Source organism: Bombus vancouverensis, unplaced genomic scaffold, assembly GCF_051014615.1.
Source record: "Bombus vancouverensis nearcticus unplaced genomic scaffold, iyBomVanc1_principal scaffold0033, whole genome shotgun sequence".
Classification (NCBI taxonomy): Eukaryota; Metazoa; Arthropoda; class Insecta; order Hymenoptera; family Apidae; genus Bombus; species Bombus vancouverensis.
In genome coordinates this window covers 261,602-267,162 of record NW_027468924.1, presented here as the reverse complement: position 1 = coordinate 267,162, position 5,561 = coordinate 261,602, and the positions used below count along the sequence as shown (strand labels likewise).

The 5,561-nt window shown below is 37.8% G+C and overlaps 1 pseudogene; it reads right to left on the bottom strand.

Annotated features, from left to right (window-relative positions):
- Nucleotides 1–2,705: 2,705 nt before the first annotated feature.
- On the bottom strand, nt 2,706–5,353 carry LOC117162607 (uncharacterized; annotated as a pseudogene).
- Nucleotides 5,354–5,561: the final 208 nt, after the last annotated feature.

Genomic DNA, 5,561 nt, shown 5'->3' with positions numbered 1-5,561 from the left:
GTTCGAAGGATGTGAAATCAGTGTTTTTGGGAGACGATGCTGTCTCGGTGGAAGGCTAAGGATCGGTCCCTCCAGCGCACGGGACTATCGGATTTGTTGGAGCCGATGTTATTTAGGAGAGTGAGGGAATAGGCTTCGTTTTTAATTGGTTAAACGAAGGGTCTTAACTGTCCTCGAGAGAAAGTGATTAATGGGGGGAAAGTTGCCGCGTGCGTGACAAAAAAAAACAACTTTCCCTTGTCCTGCCGTGGTAGACAATAGTGTTTAGCAACTCCTCGGGACCAGATGTTTGTTTTGTTTAAAGGACCTTTTCTAGTAAATCTATGATTTATGGACGGTGCTTAAGGATAATGAGGGTACGCCGTGCGGACGAGCGGACCTCTGGTGTCCTTCTGGCCCGCGGTGTGTGACCTGGGCCAGGCAGAGAGTCGCGCGGCGTAACAAGAACTAATCAACAATCTGAGTTAACAATTAATAATCAACAATTACACTTAACAGACAACGGGTAACAACTAACAAATAACGATAGACACCGAGATGTCGTTCGTCGCGTTGCTATCGAAAGGGACCGAGGAGTTACACTTCTAATGACGCAAGACAGACTGACCCTGCTTTTTGTTTTTCTTCGCGCAGATCCTTCCCTTCGTAGCCCATCGATATCCCCACTAGCGTGCATTCATAAGATGTGCCGCCTGTGCTGGCGCGTGTATGCTCTTCCGAGAATTCGGCGGAAAGAGTGTGAGGATATCGATGATACATTGGGCACGTCGGTGTTGCGCTTTGGTGGCGTCGCGCTTTGTATCCGGAGCCGTTGAAAAGTTCCGTGGCCCGTGCCGCCACAGTTTTATTTTAGAATGAACAGTATAAGACAGATTTATCTTTAAAATTCTTCAACAGGCTCTGATTTTTTTGCTTTACAAGCTGCAGGCAACTGATCCTAAACCAGATGGAGGAACCGGCTACACCGGGGCAATAAGCAACGAGCCAACCCACGTGCGACTACATCACGAATCAAGAACATTATATCCAGAGATGAATTTACCATAGACCTATGGTACGATCCATATTTTTATGTCCATAGTCTATGACTACATTTAGGAAGAAGTAGACGGTGGCCGCGCGGTTTTTGATTTAGCTTCTCAATTTTGGCTACTAACTATTAAAAATTTGTAGTTCGTCCAAAAATTCAAAATGTGTCTTTCTTCAAATTGATCAATGGTACACTTCATACAGAGCATCACATAAATGAATCGGGTAGATATCTCGAGTCGAAACAATATAAATCTACATTATTTAATGTCTTCAGGATGCATCATGGATTATCTCAAAAAATATGCTTAAGATAGACGCAAAACGTAATAACCACGAACGGGAAGTACAAAAACGAAGACTTCTTGGACAAGGGTATCTACCTGGGTACCTACAAAACCAACTTGTATAATTTCAGGCACAATTCAAATGTCGCCGAGACCTCTGAAGAAGTCAATAGCGCCGACGTGGTTGTAACGATCGGTTAGCTAAAACTACTGCTGCACAATGGAGCAGTTGCGTCCCAAACGTACTAAAACATTTTTGATTAGACATATTCCTGGTTTTGTCATTACAGAATAATCAATAAAAAGGACGCACTTAAGATCAGAGAAATTGTAAATATGTCAAGTTATTATTACCTTTTTCATTTTTATATGTATCAATATTAATAGTATTTTGCATATGTGGTAGAAAACTTTACATAACTGGACTGTTTTAGGTATTGTGTAATTAAGGTTGTATTTTCGACCAATCACGGGGAGACGCAATCACGAGGAAAAACGTCAGCGGGAGTCGTAAATTTCCGTTACGATTATAATAATCGACGCCGCGAATAGATCGATCTCCTGATTTCTGTTGAGATAATAAGGGTGGTTGAGGCGGTATAGCGCTGCGATTAACAGGGTTATAAACTATATATTTTCAACAAGTTGATACCGTTGTACTTACAACTTACGCCGTTGCGTATGATATATGTCGTAGACGACGATTTAGCGTATGAAGATGCGATACACATGCACAATATTCTTTGGTAATCGAGCAAGACCCTTACAGTTGAGTTTCTTGTTGTAGTTGACGTAGCAATAGAGGAGACTGATGTTCCGCTCTCATGCAATTACGGAGGAAAGCTCGGTGTGGGTATGTTTTCTTGAACGAAGAAAGCGGATTCGTTGCTCACACTTTTCGTTAGTAAGGTGAAAGTAACGATATGTGATGCCTATTGGTTGTAGTCATGTTACTGAGTGGTGAGAGGAGAAGGAAACCTCCTACCAACCTTGCTAGGGGGTGTCATTGTTTACGGGAAAAAACCGGATTTTCCGTTAGATAAATATCCACTTTTTCCGTTAGGTCACTACCCGCAGTCTCCGTAATTTTTAAGAGCGCCTAATAAACCTAAGCACCTTTCCAATAACCCTCCATAAACCGAAAACCTTTCTAGGCTTAAAAAGTCCCTCAGGACAAAAGGATTAACTTAAAACATGTGTTAAAATAATGACGTTGGAAAGTTAAAGTTTTATGTGGGGCCTTAGGTTTATTGAGGATCTGTTTAATGGTGCTTGGGTCCTGACGGTCTGACAATGAAGGACGTCGCACAGATCATCTTGCGCGAAGTAACGAAGGTTTTGCTCACATGATGTAATGAAATATGTGTCAAAACGTTTTATTATTTTTAATCATTTTGTACACTGCTTCTCTGGATATTCTACAGCCATTTGTTGAACACGAGTCACGACTTCCTCAGTACCATGCTGCTCTTCAAAATTGATGAACTTTTTAAAGAGGATCTTCACCTTTCTAGGCGGTAATGCCTGAACAACTGCTCTCTCTAGAACTTTCCTGTAAATGCAAATTATTAGAAGGTAAATTCTCTATGAAATTAAAAAGACAAAATATAGTTGAAAAAATATTTTTACCTTCCTATATCAGTATCATTAGATTTAATTAGAGAATCAACATAACAAGACCATATATCCACCCGTTTCGGATAAGAACATAGAATTTGCTCAAACAGAGTTACTGCTCTCTCTTTATTTCTGTAGTGTACATACGTTCAGATGCTGGCAAAGATTGGAATGCTCTCTGCATAATATGCCTCGATTTGTCCCCCAAGCCCATTTTTAGTAACCCTTCTCCACAATTAAACCACATTTCGGGAATATGGTTAAATTTTCCAATCATGGTATTAATTGTTTTCTCTAGTTCCATCTGCCTGCTAGCCTCGACATGTACAGTCAACATGTGACTGTATACTTTCAGTGCCTCTTGAAAAACATCATTCAGTGCTTTAGGAATTCCGAATTTAGACTCTAAATTCAACCAAGCCTCCCAAACGTTTAATTTTTCCTTCTGTTCCCTGAAATTAATCGTTTTCACCGCTTCTCTTGCAACTGCTCTTGCTTTCTCGATTTCTGTTGTTTGTAAATGATATGCCATATACTGTAACCATACTATTGAACTGTCTAGACTAGCTAAAACTAATCTGTGGAACTGATGTACAGAATTTGGTAACTGGTTGTTGGCGAGCGCTTCTTCTCTTTGACGTATTTCATGTTTCTCCTGTCTTTTTTGTTCTCGACGTTAATTTCTTATTTCTCAGATTTGGTTTTTCTTCTACTTCATCTTTACTATCGCAAGATGACTCTTTATCCTGAAGGAGAGTTGAGTCAGCATATTCCAAATCTTTTTCGGAAGGTTTGGTCTTCCAGTTTAGTCTTTTCTTCTCCTGTTTGTTCAACACACATTCTCTTTGAATATTCCTTTTCTAAATCTTTCTCTGGTTTCTCTCTGTTTCGTTTCCCTTTGTTTTTCATGTTTCGTCTTCCCGTATCTTTTCAATTTTTATTTCTTTGGCGAGTGCCACATACTCCTGATTTTGTTTCTTTCTTTTTAAGTTATTATTATCATCCGATTTCTCTCTCACATAACACTTCTTTTCAAATGCAGATTTTATGACGCTGAGAGGCATAATATCGGATTTTTGGGAATTTAATGAAGAGTAACATTTAATTTTAAAATGAATAATATAAGGTGTTAGATCTAGCAGTAAACTATTTATGTGACGACGTACAGTTATCGCAGCTAAAGTTCCGTTGCCAATACCTTGAAGGAATATCAAGATAAATCAATTTGTCACCATTAAGATTCTACCACGTAGCAATTTACCGCCAGGAAATTGTATTTATTTATTTTGTTTGGCACTTATTTTATGCATTATTGACGATAACGTGGTTATAATCGTCCCAGAAATTTTGTCCCCTATTTTTTTATTCTCGGAGTAATGATTCTTAGACACTATACCTAGCAAGTTATTCTGCAATTGAACAACCAACCAATCAGGCGTAATTTTTTCAATCTTTCCAGTAACTCTTCGCCCTAATTTAACAGATGCAATGGGTCTGTTTTTGTAATATGAATTTCTTGAAAGTTCTACTAATTTATTAAAATACAGGATCAATGGATCCAATGCTGCCACTATTCTACTTTTAGGATTAGATGGATCATCGTATATTTTCTTTAGCGACAATGTTAGTCCTAATTGTTGTTCTTCCCTGTTAATAGAAAATATTTTTGTCAATGAAATTTAGTTTGTGTGCAGTAGATTAAAATTACGAACGTTACTATGGGACACATATCCAAATGGCGTACATTCTGCAACTGGTAAAATAAGTCTTATACCATCTGACCCCATATCTTTGATCGTACAAGGTATACAGTCTCCTATTTTCAGTTTTTCAAAATTCCTGTACCTTCCTTGAGTTGCAAAATTCCTAATTAAAATTAAATTAGGTACTGTAGCAAACACAAGAGCTGAAAGTGTATGATCAGGAACATATTTTGATGCTAGTAGAGCTGCAATTTCCACACAAGGTGACATGTGACCAGCTGGTAAAAATCCTGTACTAACAGTTTGTCCTTTATATCTACTGACTCTTAAATATAATCCCTGGGTGGATGATTCTATTATTGTGCCCTCTACTTCTTCATCGAGAAAGCGAGAGAGCGGGAATCAAAGACTAATGTAAAATAATGCCTAGCATAATGCTAATGCCACGTATCATATAGTTGCTGAAACTTTCATGCTTCCTACATAGATATAAAGATAAATTGTTTCATTATAAATATTAATAATAAATATTAATTGAATAAATATAGATAACAATGACCACTATAGGTTTCATATATGAAGTATTAGACCGAACGAAGTATGAAATATACTAGTACTCCTTATAACATTTATAATAAAACAATCGTCTACTCAGATTTAATTTTTTCAATTTATAAAAATATGAATTTACACAAACACCCGCACTTTACTTATCATTACTTCCACAACAACGTTCTGTTTCTAAAGTTCAGATTTTTGTAACTGCAGTTAAACGTGACACCCACATAAGCACGCATCATTTTTTTGTATTCTGCTACAATAGCACTTGTAATAGTTCTGCTCATAAAGAAATTTGACAGGCGTGTAATAGACAAAAAATCATTTATAAAGTCGTTTCCCCATTTACCCTTGTGCTACGTGCATT